This window comes from Hippopotamus amphibius, chromosome 7 (assembly GCF_030028045.1).
Source record: "Hippopotamus amphibius kiboko isolate mHipAmp2 chromosome 7, mHipAmp2.hap2, whole genome shotgun sequence".
Lineage (NCBI taxonomy): Eukaryota > Metazoa > Chordata > Mammalia > Artiodactyla > Hippopotamidae > Hippopotamus > Hippopotamus amphibius.
In genome coordinates, this window is record NC_080192.1 from 47,476,016 (window position 1) to 47,492,145 (window position 16,130).

Sequence of the window (16,130 nt, forward strand, 5' to 3'; positions counted from 1 at the left end):
CATCGTGGACACAATTGACCTAAGGAAATGCCACATTAATACTCTATGACATAGCTTGGACATGAGAGAAAAATGAACTAAATCAGTAAAAGTATTTGTTTTCTTTAGTTGCAGGACTTGAATTACAACCAGAGAAAAGTTAGAAGATGGGGGAGGGGGGGCCGCGGGGGGGACAAGCTTTGATAGTGCAGAGCTTAAATAGAGATTAAAAGCAAGTCATGAAACTATAAATTGTTTAAAAAATGAAATCAGGAAACTCGAAGAAGATGATCAGACAAAAGAAATATAAGCAGTTCTGAAGAGAACTCTATAGTACGCTAAACTGAAAATAACGTGGACTTGCTGAACTTCCAGCAGCTGGGCCGCCCGCTGAACCAACATTGAAAGGTCCTTGCCATTCAGCCCAACGCACTTCCCTCTCAGGACATCATGGTGGCCTACTGGCGACAGGCTGGACTGAGCTACATCCGGTACTCCCAGATCTATGCAAAAGCAGTGACAGATGCGCTGAAGATGGAATTAAAAGCAAACGCCGAGAAGACTTCTGGCGGCAGCATAAAAACTGTGCAAGTGAAAAAGGCATAATCTACCCCAACTACAGCTTGAAAGGCTGCATGTTCAAGGTAAAGATGTGGGGGCACGTGTTATGGAAGATTGAAAACCATCTCCTTTCATGGAAAAAACAAAAATCAAAGAAGCAAACAAACCTGTCTTGTTCATAGATTGACAATGCCAATAAAGTAAAGTACGGTTCAAAAAAAGAAAGCAAAAAAGGTGGACTTTAAAAGATGGATTACAAAGGCTGCTGCCATGTTTCTTAGAGAAACTGTACATGTAGTTGTCAGCCATAGATTTCTCAGCAGTGGGGTCAAAGTATTTGTACTTTACAAGCAATCTCTAATGTGAAATGTATGTGCATAATAAGAATGAATGCTGAATAGGCATTTTATCAACCCATTTCGAGGTCGTTCTATGATGTTAAGCACAATGTTAAAACCTTTTTGTTGCATTGTATGTAGAGCTTATCCTTTTGACAGGCACCAAAGTTCATTATAAAACATAATGGGTACACATTTTGTACTTCCCTGATAGTTAGAATTCGTGGTAAAGTTAATGTGTATATTTAATTTCTTCAGTTCTTGCTGCACCCATCCCAGCTGTTTTGTATCTGATGAGCCCAGTGCCCAGTAAGCACTCAATAAATGTAGTTTACAGATGCTGTTTCTGCCTCTGAATGTGTTTCTTTTTCTTGAAGCACAGGGGAACTCCTCTCTCCTTACAATCAATGTATCTCCATAAGCATTGTGACCGTGCATCTCTTATTTGCAGTCGTTGTAGCATACAGAAGCTCTCTGGCAGCCAAGATTGTATATTAAGTGCTGTTCTGCCTAACTACCACAGTGTCATTAGTTTTCACATAGAGCAGGATTCAGTCCCTCACACACGTTCCAAAGGCTCATAGGATGCAGCGGTGCGTCAGTTTCAGATGCTACCCCTGATGTCTCTGCCTCCTCCTGGGGCTGTCCTGCTCGCATCCGCATGGTGAGCCCTCTACTTTTGACTCATCTAATTTGAACATTAGTGGTACTTAATTTTTAAGGCCATGTTTGCTGAACCATCTTGACAACCTAGGAACAACAATAGGTAGGAAAGTACTTTGGGAAACGTCATATTAATGTGTTACAAATCTCCTAAAAATGGAAAACAAGCCTATGCCTGATGCAGATTCTATTCCTTCTATAGAGTCAAAACTAGCCACTTTAGTCCTTGCAGACACTTTTTATCTCTCTGCCCTAATGGACTGGTTAAGTTTTACTTTGTTGCTTTATTTTTTAGGTTGTGACATGGATAAGCGTCATGGAGGTTGTACAAAGCTGTGCTCTGAGGTTCTTGCCAGGGGTGCTCTGGGGGGTTGGAGATGGCACTTTGTGCGAGGCATCATTCAGCTCCCCCCGCCCCTTACCCCAGTGCCCACAGTATAGGGTGGGGTTTAGGGAGAGATCAGAAAAATATTGGGGGGAGAAGTCCCTTTCTACTTGAACCCTGACGCAGGATATCATCCCTCCATTACTCTAGTCAGCTTAGCCCCTAAGAATGTGTTGGTTTATAAAAGTAGAGTTCATGGAGGTGATTCTGACTCTATGCGTGGATGAATACAAGAGTTCAAAATATGTTGTCATGAGTCAGTCTTGCCCTTTGTCAGCTCTTATTTCTGTGTTGGCTTTAATGTAGGTAGGATTTCCTGTAAGTGAGCAAAGAACTCTTATAGTAACTCAAAATAACAACAACTCAATGTTTAAATGGGCAAAGGATTGAATAGACATTTATCCAAAGAAATACAGGGATTTCCCTAGTGGTCCAGAGGGTAAGACTCCATGCTGCCAATGCCGGGGAGCTGGGTTCGATCCCTGGTCAGAGAACTAGATCCCTGGCCAGGGAAGCATGCCACAACTAAAAGTCTGAATGTCTCAGCTGAGAAGTGTGCATGTTGTAACAAAGACCCCACGTGCCCACGTGCTACAATTAAGTCCTGGCATAGCCAAAATAAATAAAGTAAATATTTAAAAACCGAAACCAAACAAACAAAATGAAATACAGATGGCCAATAAGGACATGAAGGGATGCTCAACATCATTGGTCATTAGGTAAATGCAAATCAGAACCACAAGGAGATACCATCTTATACCCACCAGGATGGCTATAATATTAAACAAAACACAAGGTAAGTTTGTGAGGATGTGGAGAAATTGGAACCCTCATACACTGCTGATAGGAATGCAAAATGGGTGCAGCCACTTTGAAAAATAGTTTGGCAATTCCTCCAAAAGTTAAGCTTGGTGACTCTAATGACCCAGTAATTACACTCCTACATGTGCCCCCAAGAGAAATGAAAACATTCACACAAAAACTTGAATGTATGTTTATGTTCGTGGCACAATTATGCATGAGAGTCAAAAAGGAAACAACCCAAATATGCATCAACTGATGAACGACTGAATAAAAGTAGCATATCTAAACAATGGAATAGCATTCCACCAGAAGAAGGAAATAAGTACTGGTTGTGCTGCAAAATGAATGAATCTTGAAAACATATGCCAAGTAAAAGAAGCCAGACACAAAAGCCACATACTGTATGATTCCATTTATGTGAAATGTCCAGAAGAGGCAAATCTGTTAAAAACAAACAAAAAACAAAACCAAAACAGTTGATTCATTGTTGCCAGGGAATGGGGAGAAGGGGATTTTCATTTAGGGTGATGAAATGTTCAGGAATTAGTGGTGGTGATTGCACAATCTTGTGAATAAACTAAAAACCCTCAATTGCATATTTTTTTCTCAATTGTACATTTTTAAATGGTTTAAATGAATGCTGTGTAAATTTTGTCTCAAAACAATTTTTTAAACATGTAGTGGCAAATTTTGTTTAGCCTTATCAAAACTTTTAAGACATTCTACAGGGTCTTGATTTCTATTTCCCCGTTCTTCTACAAGCAGAAGAGGATATTTTACCAAAGATTAATTATTTCTTGGAGACAAAGACTAAGAATAATTAAAGGAAACTTGTCTAATTAGGCAGCTCACTTCTTTAAAGACTATCAAAGTATAAGTCTCATTTTTCTAAGCAGTGTGGTAGGTAGGTAGTGCTGCTATTGCATATTTTACAGATAGGAGCTTAAGGGACTATAGCTAGATGTTGAGTCAACGAGCAACATGATTTAGACTAGTAATCTTTCTACCTCCTTAATACTTAAGTTTTCTCCTATTCAAAGCATTAGCAGTTGTAGTTGTCTGATGCTCATGCCTAAAATACTCCTCTAATCTTTCTTTAACTAACTGGAGTAATTTAAGACTGTATGGGGACTTCCCTGGTGGCACAGTGGTTAAGAACCTGCCTGCCAATGCAGGGTACACGGGTTCAAGCCCTGATCTGGGAAGATCCCACATGCTGTGGAGCAACTAAGCCTGTGCTCCACAACTACTGAGCCTGGGCTCTAGAGCCCGCAAGCCACAACTACTGAAGCCCACGCCACGTGCCTAGAACCGTGCTCCGCAACAAGAGAAGCTAAATCAATGAGAAGCCCATGCACTGTAACAAAGAGTAGCCCCCGCTTGCCACAACTAGAGGAAGCCGTTGAGCTGTAACGAAGACCCAACACAGCTAAAAATAAATAAATTTTTTTAAAGTGAAAAATTTTAAGAAAGAGTAGATGCTCATAATTTAAAATATTAAAAAAAAAAGACTATGTGAACATCAGGTGGCATGGATGTGAAACACAGGTAAGAATCTTAGTAACCATTAGTAACATGTAAGAAAATGCTGGTGTCAAGTCCTGTTGGATAGAATATTAAAGAATAGATATTTGAAATTTCTTGTAGAAGACATTTCAGGTACCAATTTCTTAGCATTACCCCAAATGTCTCCAGTTTTATTTTTGTCTTTGCTTTTTTAAAAAATAGTAATAGACTTCAAACTCTTGACCTTGAAACCAGAGAAAATAAGATCATACAGGTACTAGTTAGAAAAAAATGAGCGAATATTTTTCTGGAGTTAGGAAGAAAACTTTTAGAGCAGGATGGGAAACCCAGAAATCATAAAGTTCTGGCTCTCAAATTGAATGAGTTTAGGAAACTCCTGGGATTTACTTTAAAATAATCTGAGGATTGGGAGATGATGGGGGAATAGGGCATAGAGATAAAGCAGGACTGACTACATGTTGACAATTTTTGAAGTTGGGCAATGGGACATGGGAATTATTCTCTCTGCTGTTGTATATGCTTGAAATTTTCCATAAAAAAAGGGGCTTTTTTTAATGTTAGGGGGAAAAGAAACATTAAAATTGCTTTTTTCTTCTCCCTAAAGTCAAGAACTGGTAAAGAATAAGTCGTTTTAATCACAGTGCACTCTCTCAGAAGATAATAGCTTCCAATTACGTTGTTCATGTTTACCTCTTTTTTCATGTTAATAATTCTAGCCAACTCTTTACTATTGGTGACTGAATATAAGAAAAGTCTGGAAAGTTGGGTGGGAGGAAGGAAAGGAGAAGAAAAGAAAGATGGAGTTAGAAGAGGAGAAAGGAAGAAAATCCCCTACAGAAATTTTTAACTACAGAGCCCCAAGTTTCATCCCCAGAAATGTGATTAGCCTGGTCTGGAATGGGACCCAGAAATTTGAATTTATGCAAGGCATTCAAGTGATTTGAGAAACTGTCATAGTGATATAGCTTGATTAGTTAGACTACATGCAATACTTCCAGATGGAGGGAATGACGAAAATTGGCAGAAGAAAAACTGGGGCATATATAACAGGGTCTAATTCCTTAATGATAAAAATATTCCTACAAATCATTAAGGAAGACAAATAAACCATTGGCAAAAGGAACAAATGATATACACAGGTAGTTCACTGAAGAGGACATGAAAGTGTCCAATACACGTGCTTGATCTCACTGAATCTTACTAGAATTCTTTTTTTTTTTGGCTGCACTGAGTGGCATGTGGGATTTCAGTTCCCCAACCAAGGATCAAACCCGCATCCCCTGCATTGGAAGCTCAGACTCTTAACCGCTGGACCACCAGGGAAGGCCTCTTGATTCACTAATTCTTAAGAATATGCAAATTTAAATAGCAAATATTTCTCATTCATTTAGGATGAAAAAAATGTTTGAGATAAGTGTCGATAATCAGAGAAGACATTCACTGATGACACCAAAGGAGAGACCAGAAATGGAGATGGTTAATCTTTTTTTGTTTATCTGAATTCAAATTTATCTAGACATTCTATATTTTTACTTACTAAATCTGACAACTCGCCATCTCCATGAGGTGAGAAAGATTTTTTAAAAACAAACAAACAAAAAGACTGCCCAGTGCTGGCTAGAGAGTGAGGGAACAGCTGCCTTCCTACACTGGTGGGATTCTAAGTTGGTTCAACATTTTGGAGGACACTTTGGCAGTACCTGCTAAAATACTCTGAGTCAGCAGTCTCATTTTTACAATTTACATTTGCTAAATTTTTACTGAAGTAAGCAGTTAGAGTTTTAAGAATGTATTTTTAGAAACATTTACCCAAATATGCAGGATATATACAAGGATGTTCACTGCAGTATTGTTTACATATCATAAAACTGGAAACAAGGTAAATGCCCATCAGTAGGTGCTGCATAAATTATGTTGTGATATAGTGATATGATGGACACCCCTGTAGTTGTCAAAGTAGGTAAAGCACATCTATATGCTCTGACATGAAAAATACCTGGATTATACTGGTGGGTGAGCAAAAAAAAAAAAAAAGGCACTTTGCAAAGCAGTGTACATGAGTCCAGTTTTTGTACATAATATTACATTAGTGTACAGACAGAAACCATGACCTGGAGGAATTTCACCAGCCTTAAAAATAGGAAGAGGAATTATAGGGACTGTCACTATCTACATTATGTGTGTGAATGCTAGAATTGTTTATAGTAATAGTGCATTTCATTTGCATTGAAGAATTTTAAAATAGGTTAAAACTTAAATGAAAAGAAAAAACACATCTTTTTAAATTTTTTTTTAAATTTTAAATTTTTATTGGCATATGGTTGATGTACAATGTTGTGTTACTTTCTGCTGTACAGAAACTGTCTTTTGATTATCACAACGTTGCCTCCTATGAACCAGATCATTAAGGTGTCATGTGACAGTTCCGAGAAATGAAATGTGACCTGTGAATGATGTGAGAAGCTGATGGGCCAGGACTTCTTCTGGAACGTTACTGGAGGGACTTACGGGTAAGAGCCTTGCTCTTGAGTGCGTCATCCAGTGAACAGGGATAAATAACATCAGGATCCTGATGTATAAATAGGTGGTGAAAGGGGTGGGGTTTATCTGTCTCTGTCCCAGCCTGCACTCTCTGATCTGGATTTTTAATTACTTTTAGTTATTTTTAATAAAAACAGTTTTAAAGTAATTAACCACCCAGATTCCAGCAGCCTGTGTAACATGCCTCATGACATCCCCAACTCTGGGTAGCCTCCCCCACCCCAGTCCGTCTACTTTCTCACTTTCACTGGCTCCCACCCTAGCGTAACTGCTCTCTGGGCCCTACCAGGCTTCACTGCTCTTCAGTAACTCCGTATGTACCCTTAGTGAATTCCTCATCGGTGCTGTTTGAAAATTCCCAGTCGACTGAATCACCACCCCATTTATTCAACAAATTCTTGGAGCTATAAAACAGAAAGGTAGAATAGAGAACATCTAATTCAGTTTCCTCATTTGATGAGGGAGTAAAGTCTTGCAGATACTCAATGACTCGTAAAGTCACCCAGTCCATTGGGGCCAGAGGTAGAATTTGAAATCAGCATTCTCTGACTGAGCAGTCACATTACACCATTGTACAGCTCCACCGAGGCTTACAGAAGAGTGTGCAAATTGGCAGGTTACTTGGGGAAAAGCTTTCCAAGGAAGAAGGAATCTAAGTTGCAGTGCGCTGTTATTGATATAGCCGAATCCCTACCATCAAAATTTTGGTTTATTCTCCTTCCAGTTTATCTGGTCAGATCATGATCTCAAAATCGATGAGAATTGTCACCCCTACTTGCTTTCATTACATGCACAAATTGAAACCACAAGTCTATTACTCTTATTATTCATATCAGCAGATGACCTCAGTTCTCATGTCATTGAGATCACGGATGCCATTCACATTGACCCTGTAAACTTCTAGCTGTACAAAGTTAATCTTTGTTCTCACCAAACCATGCATTCTTTCATCTCATCTTCTCACCTGTAGTTTTGGTTTCAATTTATTTGATGTATTATTGCAAATTCTTAATTAGGGGAAAATCACTGCACTTTCCTGAGACTCATTTTGCTTTAGTGACTATGACTGTACTACCCACCTCATGCAATTCTGTTCAAGGTAAGTGAAATAGCACCTGTAAAAGCACTTTGAATGATGGGAATAAAGAAGATAATAATGCTAGTGGCTGCTCATAAAAATCCTCAACAAAATAGTAGCAAACTGAATCCAGCAACATATAGAAATGTTTAAGTGATCTCATCATCAAGTGGGATTTATTCCAGGAATACAAAGTTGGCTCAACAAATAAAAATCAATCTGTGTAATACACTGTTATTGAAACCGGAGGGAAGGGGCAGGGCACAACCTTTGAAAGAATGACATAGCCTGAGAACATAACATAAACTGATTAGAACCAAATGGGTCCAAGGTGGCAGACAAGTCAACTTCCAGGTGCCATGACAGTTCCAAGGCTGACCATGAGGATCAAAAAGTGGGAGGTGGCCAAATTTTGGAATACTCCGCCCACTCATTAGCCTATGAAATTACCCACCCTTACAAAAACTGACAACCACCATACTCTGGTGCCTTTCTCACCCTCTGAGATGGCCCACACTCTGCCTGCAGAATGTGTTTCTCTCTAAGTCTCTAAATAAACTTCTTCCCTATCACTTTGTCTCTCACTGAATTCTTTCTGTGATGAGACATCAAGAACCTGAGCTTCATTAAGTCCTGGAACCAGGTGTGTGATCTCAGTTGGAAGATCTTGGGTTTTGGATGTGTTCAAGTCCCAATCATGGTTTTGGCCCTTTTTGAGTCCTAACCTCATGGGTTCGAGTCCCAATCTGGGTTTAGGCTGGGTTTCAGTCCCAGCATATGGGTTCAAGTCCCAATCTGAGGTGCACAGTTTCAAGATCAGAAAGGAAGAGGTAACACTACCTCTACTTGCAGATGACATTGAAACAAGAGGGAAGGAGGCAGGGCACAACCTTTGGAAGAATGACATAGCCCAAGGACATGAGGTAAACTGATTAGAACCAAGTGGGTCCAAGATGGCAGACAAGTCCACTTCCTCTATACCTTGAGCCTCAGTATATGCTCACTGTAACACATCAGCAAGCTAAATGACACACCCACAGGCACCATGACAGTTCCCAGGCCAACCATAAAGATCAAAAAGTGGGCAGTGGCCCAATTCCTGGAAATCCCTGTCGCTTCCCGAAATAGCTGGAATACTCCTCCCACTCATTAGCCTGTGAAATTACCCACCCCTATAAAAACTAACTACCCCATATGCTGGTACCTTTCTCATCTTCTGAGATGGCCCACATTCTCTCTGTGGAGTGTGTTTCTCTCTAAATAAATCCACTTCCTCCATATCACTTGGTCTCTCACTGAATTCCTTCTGCTATGAGACATCAAGAACCTGAGCTTCACTAAGTCCTGAAACCAGGTTTGTGATCTCTGTTGCAAGACCATGAGTTTTGGCCAGGTTCAAGTGCCAGCCATGTGGGTTCAAATCCCAATGTGAGGTGTACAGTTTTACCTGTATCCTCTCCTGGATTTCACATTTCAGAACATGATCTCTGGAGCACAAATTTCCTCTTTATAATTACTTCTCCAGCTTTCCTATTTCTGATATTCACCTGTTTCTCAAAGAATTTTTTATTATTTGCTTAAAATGTTACCCTAAGTATTTTTAAAGCAGAATAACATTTAATAAAATAAAATTAAGAAAATAAGTTAGGGCTTCCCTGGTAGCACAGTGGTTAAGAATCTGCCCGCCAATGTGGGGGGAAAGGGTTCATTCTCTGGTCCAGGAAGATCCCATGTGCCCAGGAGCAACTAAGCCCATGTACCACAACTACTGAGCCTGCGCTCTAGAGCCCCTGAGTCACAACACTTGACCCCCGTGCTGCAACTACTGAAGCCTGTGCACCTAGATCCCATGCTCCACAACAAGAGAAGTCACCGCAATGAGAAGCCAGCACACCTCAACGAAGAGTAGCCCCCTCTCTCTGCAACTAGAGAAAGCCCACACATAGCAACGAAGATCCAATGCAGCCAATAAATAAATAAGTAACTTAAAGAGAAAAAAAAGAGAAAATACGTTAAAAGGCATTGGCAACTCAGAGGGAAAGATAATGGATAGAATACACATATTTTACTTCCTTTCAAAACTCCTTTGTAATAAAGAGATTTTCAAAAAAGCATAAACCTATAAAGGATGAGGAGAATGGGAGAGAAGGCAGAAAGAAAATCTTGATACTTGGAATACCAAAGGCAAGTGCTATGGGGCAGTCCTGAGAGCTGAGTAGTCAGAGCTAATAAGCTATCCAGTGCACACTGCAGAAACCCCCAAATCTCAAGAGTTTGTGGTTGTAGGGATCTCTGGAAGTAAGGGGAGGGAAGAGGAAGAGAGGAGTTGGCAAAAAGAGACTGGTTGAGATTCTGTGTAAGAAATATTCAGATCTTTACAGCCAAGCAATTATCCCTTATTTACCCCCAAGGGATAGAAGGGCAGTAAAGGAGGGTCTGTGCATTGAGGATCACCAGATAGAATTGAGGGAGAAATACCCTACACAAAATAGATAGATTAGCCAAACACATGCCAGGTACTAAGACCAGCCCCTCTCACTTAACTCTTAATTTACTGGCAACTAGGCTTTTTTTTTTTAGCAGAGAATAAGGAGAGGGTTCTTTGGGGAATGTGACCAGTCTAAGAGGAGAGGTGGAAGGAGCCCCAATGACACTGACTTAACCAACTTGATCATCCTTCAGTGAAGTACACATGGTCAAATCCATGTAGGCCCTTGGAACTTCAACTTACGTTTTTCGTTTCCCAATGCTAAATTTAAGTAGATAACCAAGGATTACCAAATAACAGAGAAATGCCTCTAATGAGAGATATAATCCAAAGTAAACAAGCAAAAGGGCAGATTGGAGGAAACAAAGAAAAGTCAACTAAAACCAAAAGAAACCCAAACTATTATTATTACTATATCCAGCTAAAAAAGGAAATAGCAAACATGACCCAAAACAAGGAAAAAAAGAAGTTCAGAGAATGAAAAAGAGCTGGTGGAATTTAAAACTATGATACAGGAATGAAAAAACTTGGTGAAAGATGAGGCTGATGAAATTCTAGCTGTGTCTGAAGACCTGAGAGGAGATTTAAATAGAAGACCTAGATAGCTGTGAGTATTAAGAGGTACAAACTACTATGTATAAAATAAAGAAGCTGAGAATTCCCTGGCAATCCAGTGGTTAGGAATCCCAGCTTCCTCTGCAGGGTACATGGGTTTGATCCCTGATCAGATAGCTGAGATCCCAAAAGCAGTGCCGTGGGGTCAAAATAAATAAATAAATAAATATATAAATGAATAAATAAATAAGCTACAAGGATATATTGTACAATACAGGGAATATAGCCAATATTTTATAATAACTCTAAATGAAATATAACCTTTAAAATTTGTGAAACACTATGTGGTACACCTGAAACTTCTATAATATTGTACATCAACTATACCTGAATGAAGAAAAAAGAGACCTAGAGTTTGGGAGTTGAACTAATGATAGATACGAAGAAAGCTAAGCCAGTTTAAGAATCAGCAGGTATTAGCTCTAGGGAAAATAAAATCTTGCATATGAGAAGGAAGTAACTGTATTTATGGCTATGTAAATACTGAGTGTTAATCTGGAAAAGTATATATAATTACATTGGAAGGATGAGTTTAGAGAAATGTGCCATGTGTGATGGAGATGGAGGAGGAGCAATAGAACTTAATCCTTAACTTCCATCCTGGGAATCAGTGTCTTAAAATGGAATAGTCCAGGAGGAGCAATACAAGCCTAATACTTACAAGCATGGTAGTAAATATAAAATTCTTTGGGGTTGGGGGGTGGTGCCACACAGATTGTGGGATCTCAGTTCCTGACCAAGGATTGAACCTGGGCCACAGCAGTGAAAGTGCCAAGTCCTAACCACTAGGCCACCAGGGAACTCCCTAAACTTCTTAACACTAAGCTAAAAGAGTAGAAAATGGTTGCGTGTGAAGGGGGAGAAATGCGGAGTTACAAGGCTGGGTCAAAAATTATCCGCACTCTGGCTGTAGAATTTAATTTAAGTTTTAGAAAAGACAGATACATCATTTTTTGACATAATGTTATATAATGGAATTTCATTCATCTTAAATAAATAATAAAGACTGGTATTGGTTGACAAAAATAATTTTGTATAATAATGAGCAACTTGTAAAGCAGTAAATAGAGTACAACTTTATTTTTGTTGAAGTGCACATTTCTTACGTGTTTGTATGTGGGTACATACGTGCATAATATAGCTTTACATTCATATACGTGAGTGATGTATATCCTGAAAGAATATGTGTATACCAAACGTTACCAGTGGTCATACATCTCTGGGTAGTAAGAATTTTCACTCGATGACCACAGAGTATTATATAATGCAATATTTTTTTTTAATAAAATACCACATGCAAAAAAAGTATTCTAACTTCTCTTTGCTGTTAGAAATTTTAATATTTAAGAATTTAACAATATCAATTTTTCAATGCTTCTCCAATATTTTATGCACTAAAGATCCCACATGTTATCTCTATTTTAAAAGGCACTCAATAGAATATTTGTTTCATTCCAGTTAAACAAATGCATAAATTAACTTGTTAGAATGACAAGGTTTATATAGGAAAGGCATTTTTTGGAGATGCAAACTAAAGAATTTAGAAATGAAATGTCATAATGTTTCTAACTTACTCTGAAATCACTCAGGAAAAAATATATATATGTACACATAATGTATACATAAAAGAAGTAAACATGACAAAATGTTAACAGCTGTTAAAGTACATGATGAGCATATTGATGTTTATTATACTAATGTTTCTAATTTTCCATATAGAAAACATTTCATAATAAAAAGTAAAAGCGATTTTTCAAAAAGGACCACACATATTCCTCCTCTTTGGTTAACTATTAATTCTTTCCTTTCCCAATAAAGGAGGGTATAGTAAAAAAAAAAAAAAAAGAAAATACCACCCAACCAAATTATCCCTAAACCTCTCCAAACAAGGTTAGGTAGGAGGAATGACATTGTTCTTACAAAGCATCAACAAGCCCAGTTATACTAAAGTGATGAGTCATTCCAGAAACTTTCGTATATTAGAAAACAGCAAACTTTTAGGATACCAAGCTCTTCAATTTCTTCCTTAAGGAATTATGAGGAGGATAGTAAAGAGTTTCTAGAAGTGAAGACAGAGTTTTTCTTGGTCCCTGATGAACCCTTCAAGACCTTTGCATTTGTATTGCATCTCTGTTCTCGTAAGTATAACCAGATGAGTCCTGTGCCGTCACTCAACATTCTCTTGTCTTACCGCTACAGGGTATACCACAGCCGTTAACTGCTCCTGGGCTTTGGCCATCATTACACCAGTAGCGGCTACTGATTTGGAATATTCCATAAGCAGTGATTTTGCTTTTAGAACTGTATTTTATAGCGCATGTGTTATAATGGCTTTCCCAATAGGCTGAACAGATCCCTGAAAAAAACATAGTTTTAGTCATAAACAGCAACCCCATATGACTTATAGTTCACAGCATAATCAGTTCTATTTAACTAATTCTACTTTACTAATGACTTTCTTTTAAGTATAAAGATGTATTTTACTTGTAAAATATTTTGACACTTTGGTGTTAAACGGCTCTTAAGAGAATTCTTTTGTTAGCAACTCATTTAGTAATACTAATGAAAGAAGATAACATTTTTTTTTAAACATTAAAATAGCTGTTTCTTCCATTGCTAATACCCTTCGCCTGCTCCCATCCCTCAGGTAGGATTCAGACTAGACAGAAAAATCAAGAGAGTTGTTGAGTGGGTTTGGTAATTAGCAGCAGATGCATATGCTAATGGAAAAATGCTTTTTATTAAGAAAAGTAAGGATTTCCTAGGAGAAAGAAAAAGTCTTATGATATCCAAAGGTGAATTTGGATATCAAATTAGAATCCAGACAACATGAGTCAAAGAATAGGAAAGACTGTGTCATCCATCCAGCCATCTAGCTATTTGCTGATTCATTCAAAATACTTATGGAGGGGAAATGTCTGAATTCAATCTGGAAAGTATAATGATTACACTGACATATATGGACTAAAATACAAAGTATCTTTTACTTAGGGAACATCTTGACTTCTGTGGAAGAAAATGAAAAATAATCATCTAGAGTAGGAATAATAAAATGTCATTTCATGCTGCATTTCAGGGATCCTTATATACATATTGATCAACGGGAAATAGGTTGCTACCCTCCCTGTTTTAAGAGTTCAATGTAATTTTTAAAAAACTTTGCTGTTAAAAATCCAGCATAATGGTAGGGGGATTAAAACTGAGAAAAATCCTGCATGACTCAGGGAGAACCCAAGTTCCAAACTGGAAATGGCTGGAGTCGAACACCAAGAGCTTGGCAGACATACTCCAGGGGTTCAAAGGTAACTCTCAGTCAGCCTACATGTGCCAGCTGGCAAATTTAGTGGCACTAGAAAGTACCATGGGTCCTGGCCTGCTTAGAATGGTAGAGAATTTGGCCCTCCCATGCCTCAATCCTTCACATGATCCATGTAATTCTAAAGGAGCAAGTTGATGTTTTTCACCATTGTGAGTGTACAAACTCTCAAAGGAATAAAAAAGCCCATTCACTCAAAGCCCTCTGCTTAGTCTTCATCCTCTATTAGCATCTGTTCCGCACCCGGCTAACTATCTGGAAGGATGAGGAAGAGTTAACTTACAGTTTCCCAGGCTGACTCCCCTATAGCCAGCCAATCCAAGTCTTTTCAGAGTGGTGGCAAGCTCATATGGCTTATAGACCTTGCCCTGGACAGCGACAGAGAGGAGGAGAAGCCCCAGAATGAGGAGAAGAAGCCCCAGAATGAGGAGAGCCTTCATGCTGACTGAGAAGCAGGACCTCCAGGCTGACCAGGGGGAGCTGGCCCTGGTATTTAACATCTTTTCACTTCCCTCTTCTGGAGCCATTTGAGAACTCCACTCTTTGAGATATGTGGAAAACAGAAACTGTTTATTTGTCAATGACTTTGAAAGTTTTCTTCCCTGTGTCTGAAGAGGAATATGCTGATGTCCTAAGAATTACCCTGCAAGAAAAGGATGAAATGGCGTTGCTGAAAGACCTTGCGCAGGAAGAACTGGGGTTGGCACTATTGCCAAAAGAGGAACTTCCTCCTCTTTTATCATGAATTTGAGCAACTATAAAGGAAAAGAACAAACCTGAATGAGCATTTTACACACCTGCAAATGAGCTCCAACCTTTGATAAACATTCATCTTCATTAAATTGTTTTCTGTGCCTTCACTGTCTTGTCATCTCTTTCACTTGAAATTATTTTACGTACACTTTCCACAGAAGCACATGACGCACTGCCTGTTGCTGTGATAGGTACATAGCACGACTCCACGCTGCTCAGCCAGACTCCTAAGTAACTTTTTTGGTTACTAGTGTGAATTCCTAATTTATAAATCAATGTTTTACTATTATAAAGAAGCCTCATGTGACCAACATTCCTAACTCCTTTCTAACAATGCCTTACTCCACATTTCCATGTTAGAGCATAAAGGGTCATTGTAAAGCATGGGAGCTTTACAGGAAAACCTACACAGAACACCAGAATATGTCACCAGAAATCTTGGCCTTTATCATGAGGATTATTTTGAGCTGAAGGCAACTGAGAAGCAGATCCAAGAAGAGTTCTCTGCCCCGCCCCTGTTTTCCTGAAAGCAGAACAGACATTTGTGCAGAAATTAATCACCAGCAACCCTGGACACTTAGCCCCAAGACAGCACCAGAGGACTCCACAAAACAACCTTTACTGACTAGCTGTTATCTTCCATTGGTTTCTTATGTGTTGATCGTCCCACAATGTGCCACCCTTGGAACCTAGTACTCTTTTCCTCTGTCTTCTTGCTCCTCTAAAAATATACTGTTCTCTGGTTAAGATGATCTGGAGGTCCAGGGTGCAGCCACCTCTTTGAGTAACTCGTCCCCACATTTCTCATAAGTCTATGTGGGATATATTGATACATGTTAATAAACTTGTTTGTTTTTCTCTTATTAATCTGTCTTTTGTTGCAGAGCCCTAGCTGAGATTCTAAAAGGGTAAAGGGAAACCAATGTTTCCTCCTGTCCAGTTTCTGGTGATGAGGATGGGAGAGTAAAAGCCTGGAACACTCCACTCTCCCAGGAGACTGCAGTTGGGATTTGGGATAACTGATGATGGACCAGCAGCAGGTAGGAATTCTTACCATGTCAGTCTCCCAGATCTCTGTCTGT

At 39.0% G+C, this 16,130-nt stretch overlaps 1 pseudogene; it reads left to right on the top strand.

Moving 5' to 3' along the window:
• Positions 1-429: 429 nt before the first annotated feature.
• The window catches only part of LOC130857607 (cytochrome b-c1 complex subunit Rieske, mitochondrial-like), a 33,967-nt pseudogene continuing 18,266 nt past the window's right edge, over positions 430-16,130 (top strand).